A 13,942-nucleotide genomic window follows, 5' to 3' on the forward strand; every position below is an offset into this window, starting at 1 on the left:
GGGCCTCCCTTGTGGCGCAAGGGGTTAAGACATAGCACTATGAAGCAATCCTCAGCCACTACAGCACAAGTTCGATCCTTGGCCAGGGAGTGACCCACATGGCACAGGAGACCTCTCCTGTCTCACCCACTGCTTCCCTCAGCAGTGTATTTCAGTCGATCCACCTGTTCTGTTCCCCACTCTGTCTCTGGTGAATCCTGTTACCCCTCACAGTTCTGACCTGTACCCCAGTTCTTATATGCATAAATAAATAAATCTTTAAAAAAAACTCTTAAATATGGAACATTTAAAAGTCTATCAAGCAATTTCTACTCAAAAGGAAAATATGAACAAAAATCACAGAATTCTGAGAAAATAACGATATCTTAAGATTTTGTATCAGAGTCTTTGGGGTATAATTTAAACAGTACCTAGGAAGAGTCTTAGCATAAATATCTATGTTCGTAAAATCAAAGCAAAAATGAGAAAATATGAACTAAGCATCGAACTCAGAACAATGGGCAAGTTAGCAACAAAATAAACTACCAGAAAACAGAAATCAGGCAGTAACAAATGTAAAAGCTGAAATTAACTGGTTAGTAACCAGAAAAAAGGAATTAATAAATTGAGAATCTGGTTTTTGAGATTAAAAAATGAAAAGAAAATAACTAGTAGCTAAGATAATTTTAAAAACAGTGCAGTAAGGCAGTATACATCCAAATTGGATATAACAAGAGAGAAAAAACCATCAAAATAGAGGAAACTTAAACTATGACAAGAGACTGCTTTATACAACTCCATGCAAAAATATTTGAAAACCTTAGTGAAATGGGCAATGTTTTATGAAATACAATTTACTAAAATTGATCTCAGTAGAGAGAGCAAATCTAAAGGGACCAACAATACATGAAGTAGGAAAAATTGCAAAAGAACTTGATTAAACACCAAGCCCAGATGGTCTCACAGGAGAATTTTTCCCTGTATTCAAAGTTCAGATAATCCCAATACTTACACTGTTCCAGAGCACGGAAAAAAGGTAAATGTCCAAATCCTTCTAATGAAGTGAATATAACATTAATGCTAAAATCTGATAATAGCTTTACAAAAAGGGGAACCTGAAACAGCAATGCCTATCTGTATTAATGCAAAAAAATTTAAGTAATATGTTAGTAAATATCTGATGGTGCATTAAAAACATAGATCATGATCAAGTGGCATTTATTCCAGGATTTCAAATGCAGTTTATTTATTCATATAGTTTCTCATGTAAGTCAGCAAATCTAAGAAGAAAACATAATTATATGATCATTTCCATAGATTCCAAAAAAGGCACTTAACAATATTCAACATACATTCCTTTAAATATGATCAATTAGTGCCTCCCTGTTGGCGCAAGTGGTTAAGATGCAGCCTGTGAAGCTGTCCATAGCCACTGCTGCACGAGTTCGAGCCAGGGAACTCCAGCCAGGGAGCCACAAGCTCCAGAGAGGGAGTTACCCACATGGTGCAGCAGATATCTCCTTACTCACCCACTGCTCCCCTCAGCAGTGTATTTCAGTCAGTCTGCCTGTTCTGTTCCCCACTCTGTCTCTGGTGAATCCTCTCCCCTGCACACACACACACCTATGGCCTGTACCCCAGTTCTTGTATGCATAAACAAATAAATCTTTTTTAAAAAGCTCAATTATATAAAAAAGAAAAATATCAGTATAATTTTTTTTTTAAATAAACCCCCTTATTTCTGGCTCTGTCCACAGAGCTGCTTTAGAAGAAGTGGAAACTCTAGCAGTGAACATATCTGGCACCCACACTGTGGCTACTATCCAGGGCTCCTTGGTGCAGTGGTTATTCCAGATTGCAGCAGAAATATTCAAGATGAGCTAGAACATTTTATTGTGCCAGAAAAAAGGTGTTACCAGGGACTAATAGAGTCCTGTCAAGAGACCCAGAAGCCAACACAGAGGGACTCATACCGACCAAGATGGAACATTTGGGAATCATATATATTAAAATGCAATTAATTGAAACAATGAAGAATACACAAAAACCAGAAGTGTTTCTAAGAATACTTTAAAAGAGAAAGTGAAACAAACATCTCACTGGACCTATTGGGTGAAATAGGAATTAGGGTCCTTATCTTACTCAGAAAGTCAGCAGTTAAAAGGAAAAAATTATGTACTGTTCTGCCTTTTGTGTATCAACTGTGTAATACAGATATACAACAGTAACACATAAGGGAAAGTTGTTCCTCATGGAAGCATTCCAGCTAAGAACTGTGGAAAGAATAATAGAGTTGAAACGCCATTTCACAACCCCTGATGAAATAACAGACTGAGGCAATGCTGATCAATGGGTGAAACCACTGGATGAAAGGTTGAGGGGAACTTTGCACTGGAATTCAGGCCCTCACCACCCAATCACAGCTGCATTCCCAACAAGGAGGCAGCAGACTCTGGGCCTCCCTGGCTCATGCCATGGGAAACCCACAGCACCACCTCTGACTAATTTTTGCCAAAAAGTGGAACTTGCGTTTATTCATGCTTCCAAAGCCATCTTCAATTTGCAAAAGATAAGAGAGAGGGAGGAAGACAGAGAACAAGTGTCACCATGAGGCAACAAGCAGGTCAGTTCAGAAAGTGGGTCACCTGGAACAAATGCAACAAATTAATGACTTTAGGTAAATCAAGGTGGCGGCAGGGTGACTCCTAAATTAAAGAAGTCATAAGAGACATGTTACGTCATTGCATCATAATAGATGTGTGATCCCTGTTTGGATCCTGATTAAAACCCATTTGGGTAAAAAGATATTTTTCAGACAGCCAGGAAATTTTTTATTATGAACTAACTGTTCCATGACACCTAGAAATTACGTTATATTTTGTTCTGTATGATAGTAACATTGTAGTTACATTTTTTAATTTCTACATTGTTCATATTGAAGAACCAAGAGTTCCTTTAATTACTTGAGCAAGGAATAAAAAGAAAACTAGGACAGTGAAGCAAATATGTCAAAATCTTGGCATACAAAAACTGGGGTACAGGCCAGAGGTGGGGGGGTGAGAGGATTCATCAGAGACAGATTGGGGAGCAGAACAGGCAGATGGACTGAAATACACTGCTGAGGGGAGTAGTGGTCGAGTCAGGAGAGGTCTGTTGCGCCATGTGGGTTGCTCCTTGGCCGGGGATCGAACTCGTGTTGCAGTGGCTGCGGATAGCTTCATAGGTTGCGTCTTAACCTCTTGACCACCAGGGAACCCCTCTTTCTCCTTTTAAATACCTTTAAAATAGTTCATAATAAAAAATGGCTGCTGAAAGGTGTGTTTCATCAAAATGAAAGTAAACTAAGCTATAGTGGAAGATAGGGCCACAGGGGAGAGGAGACCCAGCAGCACAGGAGAGGCACCACCTGCCCAAGTGGCCATGGAGGGCACAGTGTCCACTTGCCTCCTCAGGCTCTACACAGCTTGCTGAACATGGTGCTGCTCAGCACCACAAGCTCCCTGAGGGCTGCTGGGGCTGTACTCTCTCTCCCTCGATCCCCCATGCTGAACAGTATCTGGCCCTGTTTGCAGGGGAGATGCTGAGGGACTTGATAAGAATGTAGTTGTAGGGCCTTCCTGGTGGTGCATGGGGTTAAGACTCAGCATTATGAAGCAATCCACAGCCACTGCAGCATGACTTCGATCCCCAGCCAGGGAGCTACCCACATGGCACAGCAGACCTCTCCTGTCTCCCCCACTGCTCCCCTCAGCAGTGTATTTCAGTAAGTCTGCCTGTTCTGCTCCCCACTCTGTCTCTGGTGAATCCTCTCACCCCCACAGTCTGGCCTGTACCCCAGTTCTTGTATGCATAAATAAATAAATCTTTTAAAGAAAGAGTGTAGTTGTCCCCTGGAGTTGAATACAGAAGAAAGAGGGATCACGGAGAAAGGGAGGTGCCAGTATGTCCACCTTCCCAAGGTGAAGCACTGGTGAGGACACTGAGCTGGAATGAAAGGGATATGGTGAAAGGAACAGTGATGCATTCCCAGGCAGCTCTGTTCTAAGTGAGGACAAGGTCCAGGAGAAGAGGGAAGCTTTTGGAAGGTCAGGAAGTTGGAGGGGGCTGGGTGCTGAATGAATTACTCATGTAGATATTGAAATGATTGAGGATAATGGAAGAGAAACATCTTACTATGAAAGTCTTCAAAATCCAAGAAAGCTGAAAGAATCTTACAGTGAATCGTCTTACAGTCAACATCTGGATTCCACCTCCATCTGTTTACTTTCCTGGCTTTGTCACACACATTTCTGTCCACCCCTCTCTCCATCCATCTGTCCATTTGGCATTTTTCATTCATTTCAAGCAAATTGGGGCCAAGAAGACCCCAGGGTGTTTCTCTGATGCAGCAGTTTTGAGGACTAAATGTGAGAGTCATTTTCAAGCTGTTGGATGCAGTAGAAATAGTGTTTCTGGTCTGGCCAAGTAGTTGTCTGACTTCAGGTTGCAAATGATGACTCAGTTCCTGAGTCAGCTGGGAGCTGAGCCAGACCCAGATGGAGACAGGGCCACCCCCACGTTCCTTGCTCAGCAGGAGCATTGGGGCCGGAGCTGCTGACTCCACAGGTTGGCATGCAGCGGGCGCTCCTCCCACCCTCACCTGCACACACGCCCGCCCTACAGACGCACACCTTCCTCAGCTCTCCAGACACACCTGCGCCAGAAGCAGGCAGAGAAAGGAAAGAAGATGCTGTGTATGGAAGGCCACAGTGGCACATTCCAGATGGAACTAGCTGTGATACTAGTAGCTCAGCCATGGAAGCATCTTTCTTCTTCCAGGTTGACTTTATTCCCTCTTTCAGTTTGCATTTTCCCCTGGAAGGTGGTAGATCCAACCTGAGTAAGTGTTAGTTCTTGAGCCTGTCTCTTACTCTGGGTGGCTGGAAAATTACAGCTTAAGATGTTCCAAGAGGCGTAGACTTATATTTTATTAAATGCTAAATTAAAATATCTTTTGTTCCCATGAACCACTTACAACTTGAGCTTTATTTTCACTGGATGGAGAAAATGAAAATTTATCACAGGAAAACATGTTTCCATCTGCTGTGGACTGGTCTCTGAAGCAGACCCACACTGGGTTGAGGCTGTGTAACTAATGTTATCTGTGACCCTGGGCAAGTTCCTTACCTGGCAGTGCCTCGGCTTCTGTCTCTGTAAATGAAGAAGGTAATTCCCGCTCTGCCCTCTCTTGCCTGTGAAAATACACAGAGGGCCCAGAAGCACAAGGTGGCATGTCTGCCTCAACTGGCTTGGGGCCTGGACTTACCACGTAAGCGCTCATACACATGGGTCCTTTCTATCTCGCTGGGGTCCCAGCTCCCTTGCATGGTCCTCAGGGAGAGGAGAAGGAAGATGGGCCTGATAGGGTCCCCACCAGGTGGTGACAGGGCTGTTGAGTCCTGCTTCTGGGCTCTAGGTGGGATCGTTGCTTACAGAATCTGGAAAAAACAGAAGGCTGGGGGCAAGCAGAATGGCTTGTCCTTGGAGAAAGCCTGCCAAGGGCGCAGGCACCCGAGTCCCTCTGCCTGCCTGATCACCCCCTGCCCCACACTCAGGGATCACTTTACCTCCCTGCTCCTGCAGGGGACACCTACCCAGCTGATTTTCCTCATCACTTTCTGTAACTTTTTTTTTTTTAACGATTTATTTATTTATATAAGCCAGAGGCGCGGGAGGGTGAGAGGATTCACCAGGGACAAAGTGGGGAACAGAACAGGCAGAATGACTGAAATACACTGCTGAGGGGAGCAGTGGGCGCGACAGGAGAGGTCTGCGCGCCATGTGGGAATCTCCCTGGCCGACCCAGGAATCGAACCGGCGCTGCAGAGGCTGCGGACAACTTCACAGCGCTGCGCTCAACACGCTGCGCCACCTGGGAGGCCATCTGTAACATTTTTGTTTGCTTGTTGCACCTCTTCTCCCTTAGAGGGGGACATGAGGACAGAGCTTTGTTTTATCCACCTGAGTCCCCGGCACAGGGTGGAGCAGCACCATGAACACGGCTATACTCTGTATGTAGTTCCCAGCCCTCCCGCTGGCGCCCGCCTTCTGTGCCTCTGTCCTCTCCTTGGTTCTTGGGCTACACTCCACTGGAGACCCCATGCACCTCTCTCCTGTTGATGGTTTGGTGGGATATAGCATTCTAGCTTTAAAAGCATTTTTTTCCTGAGAATTGAGGAAGCTCTGTTCTGCCATAGTCTGACTGTGAGTGTTGCCACTGAGACCGCTGAAAGGATTCCATTTCTTAAACCTTCATGTGACCTACTTTGTTCCTCTGAAAGCTTTAGCCTGTTCTCTTTACTCCTGGCCTGGTGACATTTCACCATGATGTGCCTCCTATGGACCACTTTTCATCCTGACCTGGTGCTTAAGAAGGGCCTTTGAAAATGGAAACCGATGCTTTCTCATTTTGAGAAAATGTCCTCTGTTGTTTCTTTTCTCTTCTCTCTGGGGATCCTGTTAATTTCATGTTAGACCATCTCTGTTGATGCTTCTTTTTTTCTCACTAATGTCTGATCTCTCTTAATACAACTCTTCTAAAAATTTGTTATCCATACTACTTTTAATTTTCAAGAACCCTTTCCTGGGCCTCCCCGGTGGCGCAGCGGTTGAGCGCTGGGTTGCGAAGCTGCCCACGGCCTCTGTGGCGCCGGTTCGATCCCCGGCTGCTCCCCTTCCACCGGAGGAGGGTCCCACATGGCGCGCAGACCTCTCCTGCCGCCCGCTGCTCCCCTCAGCAGTGTACTTCGGTCCTTCTGCCTGCTCTGCTCCCCGCTCTGGCTCTGGTGAATTCTCTCACCTCCCGCGCTTCTGACTGTACCCAGTGCATGTATAAACCAAACAAACAAATAAATTAAAAAAAAAAAAAAAAAGAACCCTTTCCTTCCTTTTTTTTTTTTTTTTTTTTGATTTCTGTCTTTAACGTTGGAAAATTTCCTGAAATGTTCTCGAATCCTTAGTTATCAGTTTCTGTGTACAGGTGAGTCATCAGCAATCACATTGGAAGCCCTTGATCAAGCTGGCACTTTCATTTAGAAAAAGTCTCAGTGCAGGCTAGGGACCTGGGCAGGCCTGAGGATCCAGTGTTCCCTGTATTGACATCCACTGACACCCCATACACATACCACCCCCATTTGCAGCCCTGTGTCCCCTACCCTGCCATTGTGGTTGCTTACAGTACCCCCAAGCCTGTAGCCTTTCCTGAGTCTCAGAACAAATTGGCTTCTCTGTGGTGTCAACTTTCTGCAGGCACATGGCTGCAGTGTCTTCTTTCTCTCCCCCTGTAGCCACCTCTTCCAAAAAGTGCTACTATCTCCCATTCACTTGGGTCTTTTTACCTTGTGACTTTTTTTTTTTTTTTTTGGTCAGTGACTCAGGAGGGTGAGGAGATACACGCATGTACTATTCTTTAATAGTTGTACTATTATTTAATAGTTGTAATCATATAATTAAGGACACATCACTTTAATCTTTCTAATACATTAAGAAGCAACGAGAATGCACAGTGCTTATGTTAGCCAGGTGATATTTCTGTCCATATCAGGACAGCCATTATCTGGGAGCTGTGATCGAAATGTGGGGTCAGGTTAGAAATGCAGACTCTGCTGAGCTCCTAGTCCCTCTAAGTGGTGTCCTTTCATTAACAGCTGAAGTGGCTTACATGTGTGTATGTGTGTCAGTTTCTGTCTGCCTCTGCAGGTGTGTCTGTGTGTGTGGGAGTGGCAGGTAGGAGGGTGGATTAAGGAGAGCGTGAAAGCAAACATATGCAAGATGTCACCACTCATTGTTTTGCTGATGGTTTCAAAACAGTTTATCCCAATTGCTTAATTGTTGCTGTAGAATGCACACTAAAATTAATGAGCGAGCTGGTTTCAAACCTAGTTTGTGGTGACCTTATATTAACATTTAGTTACTTCTGCTGTTTTCATTGTGATCTACAAGAAAAAATCCCATCTTCAAGTTGACAAAAAACACAGAAGCAGAATTTCAGAGCTGATTAGTAAATGAGGAAGACTTTGAGACCCAGAGGGAAATGAATATATACAAATGTATACAACATTTATGTAGGGTGTAACATTTATAAAACTCCCTTCTCTGCAGCTGTAAAACTGGGGAGATAGAACAGGTACAAGTACATAAGCTCTCATTCTCCCAGCCCTACGATCCTCCTCCCAGAGCCTCTTAATAAAATGGTTTGACTCCCCCACCCCCAAATTCACAAAGCTCTGGTATATTACACTTTGGGTTGTTCATTACATGAAGTAAATGTATCATTTTTTTCTTTTTAATTAAAGATGAAGTTAGTTAGCCTTCACCGGATTAAACGGAAGAACCCATTACCCATTCAGGAAGTGCAGTTCCATCTTTACCCATTCAGGAAGTCCAGTTCCACCAGGTTGCCCTGGCAGGTTGATTCCTGTGTGTAAAGTCCAAGTGCCAACTCAGAACATTCCTTAGTGCTCCTGAGAGGTAGCAGGTATGCTGGAGGTATATTGAACAGTAATACTTTGTCAGTACATATGCTTGTACATTATGAAGAAAGCTCTACTGAATAGCTGGTATTCATTAATAATCTTTTTATAACATGGACTTCAAAACTTCAGTTTTTAACAAAGAAAATAATCCAGTCAAAAAATGGGCAGAAGAGCTAAAAAGAAACTTCTCCAAAGAGGAAATGCAAATGGCCAACAGGCATATGAAAAAATGTTCAACATCACTTGTAATCAGGGAAATGCAAATCAAAACTACCATGAGATACCATCTCACACCAGTGAGAATGGCACATATTAAAAACACTAGCAACAACAGATGTTGGCGAGGATGTGGAGAAAAAGGAACTCTCCTGCACTGCTGGTGGGAGTGCAAACTGGTCCAACCACTATGGAAAGCTGTGTGGAGATTCCTCAACCTACTAAAGATTGAGCTCCCATATGATCCAGCAATTCCACTTCTAGGTATTTACCCAAAGGACACAGAAACATCAATTCCAAAGAGCACCTGCACCCCTATGTTTATAGCAGCACTATTTACAATAGCTAAGCTTTGGAAACAACCCAAATGCCCACAAATAGATGACTGGATCAAGAAGATGTGGTCCATATATACCATGGAATATTACTCAGCATTCAAAAAAGATAAACACATGCAATTTGCAGCAACATGGATGGTGCTGGAAGGGATCATGCTCAGCGAAATAAGCCAGAAAGAAAAAGAAAAATGCCGGATGGTCTCACTCATAGCAGGAATCTAGAAAACCTAAATAAAGGACCAAGAAAAAGAATAACTATAAGAAAGAAAAAATCAAAATCAACAAACAACTATGAACCAGAGACACACACTATTGGGGGGGGGCAGGGAAAGGAGGGTTTAGGGTCAAAATAAGGGGGTTGCAATTGTATGGGGAATATAAAAATAAAATTTAAAAAAAACCTACATATACATGCAAAAATAAAACCCTTCAGTTTTTAAAGGAGGGCTCTTCCAACTTACTAATTTTTTCAAAATGCACAAACAGGGCAGCTATGCTATAAAATGCCAGGTTTTCTTATCAAATTTAATTGCAGTGGTTACAACTTGAGTATAAGTATCTAAAAGAGCCCAAAACAAAGAAAATAAGCACATACTTTTCATTCAGAAATTAATTTTAGATATTTTTTGAGATAGTCTTTAATACTTAAAATTCTACAACTAGAAAACAAATGAAAAAGTCACTAAGAGGTTGCTTATAGCATATTTTGTGTATTTATTCAGCCTATAAATTCTAAGTTATATGAAATCTTACCAAGCAAGTTGAAGGAAGATTGGCAGTGGTTGAGGTTTATTTTTTTTTTTCTGAGGTTTAAATCTTAATATAAAACCCTTTTATCAAGGAAAGCTAAATCCAAATGCCAGCAAATGAGATTGTATGGTTTGTGAATCATCTTTGATAAATTCCAGTAACAGAGCCAAGGATTTTCCAGTGAAAGGGAGTGCAGCTGGCCATGGGGGGCGGGGGTGAAGATGGACAGTGGTGGTGGTGATGGCAATTCTGTGAAATTTATGAGGAAGAACCGGAGAACTGCTAGGTTTTTGGTTAATCCTGTGGTATTTGAACAGTAATTTGTGAGAAGTCAGTTAAAACAGAATCTTAACAAATGATCCATATAACTCTTAAGCCTTTGATTTTAATTAGATACATATACATGCATATATATTCACCAATGTGTTGATGGAGGTCCCGGGTCTTGTCTTTGTGCATTTGCTTACTTCTGTATCTTTGCTTTTTCTCTTAACCAGAGCGATCTTGCAGTTGGAATTTCTTTAACGTGGAAAGACTTAAGGACAACTGCATAGTCTGGGTGGAAAATCCCTTGTGATTTTTAATAATTTCCCTTCCTGCTTTTTGCAGTTAATCTCACCAATACCAAATTTGGTGGCTTTCCCCGCCCCCAGCAATTTGCATTCATCATGTGCTTTCCAAGCATTCCACTGAACAGCTCTTTATGCCCTCATTCATCAGTTTTAACAACAAATACAATGAAACAGTCCAACAGGCTGTAATTGTATTGTTCATAGAGCTTACTCTGTAGGAGCAGAAAGAATGTGTGTGTGTGTATGCATGTTTACATATGCACGTGTGTATCTCCTTGTGCACATGCACATGTATGTGTTTGTGTGTGTGCTTGTGCTTATGTGTGGGGATGGAGAGAAGATGGAGAGAAGGCTGATGATGCCTTGAGCAGGCCCTGGTCCTTCTTGGGTGCAAATGCTTTGCTGAGGTAAAGAGTAACAGTTGATCTGGCAGAACTACCTGAGTAGAATTCAGATAAGAGTGCTCTGCTGTGTTTTGTTTAGATGGAGCATTTCAGAAGCCTCAGAGGCTCCTCCTGAAGGTCCCCATTCTCAGCACCTTTCAAGTGCATGCAGCTGCTACTGCCTTCCTAGAATTGCCTTTTCTGACCTTCCATGCAGTCGGAACCTTCCACGTTGCTGAGCCTGACGTACTGAGAGTCCTTTCCATCTTTGTATTTTCTTTCTGACACTAGCTAGTATCTAGCTGTTAATACCTGTTTGTTGAACACAGTCTTGCTGGCCTTCTATATTTTGGCTTTCTCCGAGCTTCCCAAGGCTCCATGGCAACCAGAGCAAACAGAGTAATAGGGCAGCTCTCTACAGGGTTTCACCTTTCAATTTTAGGCTTCTGAGAATCTGAGGGTTTGGGAAGCTCTTGAAATTAGGGATGGCCAGAGCAGTTAACTCAGAGCCTGGGAGAGGCCACCCACTTTGGATGCCTGCATCCTCTGTGTGGGAGCATTCTGATTTGCCCAGAGCAGGCACAGGGACAGGTGTGACTTGGTTGCCACACCAGCTAGTCAGCTCTGCCAATTGCTTATGTCCTGTGCTGAGGCAGTTTGGTTTAGTACAGAAGGCACAGACCTTTCTGGGATCGCAGATCCTTGAGAGTCTGATGAAAGCTATGGACTCTGAGCAGAAAAAGGCACACATAGACACACTGCATTTTTATCTAATTTCAGGGTGTTTGAGGACTCAGAGTTAGGAGAAGGCAACTCCTATTCGCATTCTTCCCTTCCCAAATCCATCCTTTCTCTCCCTGCTAACCTCTCCTTTTCTCTTCCCTTTTTCTCTTGTGCTTGGGCTGTGTGGACAGCACTTCCTGACTCTTGTTCACTCCTTTAGCACCTAGGGAATGTGGATGGTTGGCCCTGGCTCTGCATTGTCCTTATTAGCATCTGCCAGAAAATTGCCTGTTCAGCAAGCTGTTGGGAGGAAGAGACTCAAGCAGAAGTGACATGTGGCCTGGTGCCTCTCTGAGTGCCAGGCTCTGAACCAGCAGCTGTAGCAGCAGTGTGTGAACTTGCTGGAAATGTAGATTCTCCTGAATCCAAAACCCTGGGGGTGAGTCTCACCCTCTGGGTGATTATGAGATAGGCTAATACATGAGAACCACTCGCAGAGTCAGTGAGGGCTCTACTCCCCAGTTTTAATTAATGTTTCCCAGGCTTTGTAAAGTTCTCTGCAAACTCAGCTTCTTGCCTCTCTGCAAACAGACCATAGACCTGAGGGCCTTCTGGAGAGAAACCAAGAATCCTCCTAAGTGGGTACAGTGGTAGGAGACCTCTTCAGTCGCTAGCTCTGGGAATGGAGCTGTGATGGTGGAAGGCCACTGTTGTCTCCTCCGTCACTGCCGCTGCTTGGAGGAGAGAGGTGAGTTCAGGGCTGATCACCCTGGGAAGTAGGGTGGTATTTGTGTGTGTGTGTGTGTGTGTGTGTGTGTCTGCACAGAAGTTGGGGTGATGAAGGAAGTGTTGTTATTCTTGACACTTAACAGTCTTTGACTTGCAGAGTTTTAAACCCAGGAGCCATTTCAGAGTTAGTGGAATAAGAGAAAGCCATAAAAGAATCTAATTTAACTGTTTAGGACAGTTCCAATGCAATAGCATTGCGCTGGTGGTATTTAGTGGTATTCTAACTCCACCCCCAACAACCAGTCATACAGATTAATTTTTTTCTGTTGTCTTCCTAGCTCCTTCCTAAGTTTATTTGTTTATTTTACTAGTCCTTATCCTAGTCTCCTATGTCTTAGATAGTGGTGACTTTCAAACTTTGTTGCCAGGAAGATTCATGAGGTCTGTCAAGTTCAGCTCTCACCCACCTGCTGAAATTCTAATTCAGGAAGTCTGGGACCCAGGAATCTGCATTTCTAAGAGCACACCAGGGCACTTTAGTCGCATAGTTCTTGGACCACTTTGCTAGGCCCTCTCATGGGATATATCCTAAGCTTGTATTGGTTTATTTTAAAATAGAAGCTCTCAGGGCCTCCCTGGTGGCACAAGGGGTTTATAAGCACAGCACTGTGAAGCTATTGGCAGCCTCTGCAACACGAGTTCGATCCCTGGCCAGTCAAGAAGCTACCCACATGGCGCAGGAGACCACTCCTGTCTCGCCTGCTGCTCCCCTCAGCAGTGCATTTCAGTCAGTCTGCCTGTTATGCTCCCTACTCTGTTTCTAGTGAATCCTTCCCCACACCTCTGGCCTGTACCCCAGTTCTTGTATGTATAAATTAATAAATCTTTTTTAAAAATATATAAAAATAAAATCAAATAGATCTACTTATGTAGATCTTAAAAGAATTAGTTTTTAAATACACAGAAATTTTTGTTTTACTTAGAAATTGAAATGGGAGAAGCAAGCAACTACTTTGCTCTCTACCCCTTTCAGTGCTTGCTGTGTGTCACCCCTATTGTAATTTGGAGGTTGGTGTAGGGAGAACCTTAGGGCCCTGCCTAACAAATGTTTAGTAAAGAAATACACATCTGTTCCATGTCCATAGTGTATATATAAAAGTACAAGTGTTGAAACTGTTCATTTTAGGAGTGATTCACTGAGTCAAAACCCTCATTTGTGAAAACCTCAAGTCATGTCATATCTAGCTTTAAAATATTAATACATCCGGATGGCTCTCTCGCATTTACTTTGCTCATGTCTGTTAAATTCATTATGTGATGAAGCAGATACCACCCCTCTGAGGTTTTCTAATGTCATGAGAATATGGAAATCAGGCTACATGGAGCGAGAAATTGCTCTGAGAAAGACTTTGAAGATTGTTTTCTCATCTGCTTTTTATTTTTATATGCAAACCGGATCCTCTGTAGTTCATCTTATCTCTGTCTTTAGCCAGAAATACTTTCACCCATAATAATGAGAAAAGATCTCCAGCTAAGGAAGGGATCATGCTCAGCGAAATAAGCCAGAAAGAAAAAAAAAAAAAATACTGGATGATCTCACTCATAGCAGGAATTTAGGAAACCTAAATAAGGGACCAGGAGAAAGACTAATTATAATAAAGTAAAAATCAAAATCAACAAGCAACTATAAGCCAGAGACACACTATGGGGCGGCGATGGGGGAGTAGGAGGTATAACGG

The 13,942-nt window shown here is 43.2% G+C and overlaps 1 protein-coding gene across 9 annotated transcripts in view; it reads left to right on the forward strand.

The window, feature by feature from the left end:
• Positions 1–13,942, forward strand: part of TJP1 (tight junction protein 1) — a 205,941-nt gene that overhangs the window by 38,948 nt on the left and 153,051 nt on the right. The gene's annotated exons all lie outside the window — the stretch shown is intronic.

This window comes from Talpa occidentalis, unplaced genomic scaffold, assembly GCF_014898055.3.
Source record: "Talpa occidentalis isolate TD23 unplaced genomic scaffold, MPIMG_talOcc4v2.1 talOcc4.14, whole genome shotgun sequence".
Lineage (NCBI taxonomy): Eukaryota > Metazoa > Chordata > Mammalia > Eulipotyphla > Talpidae > Talpa > Talpa occidentalis.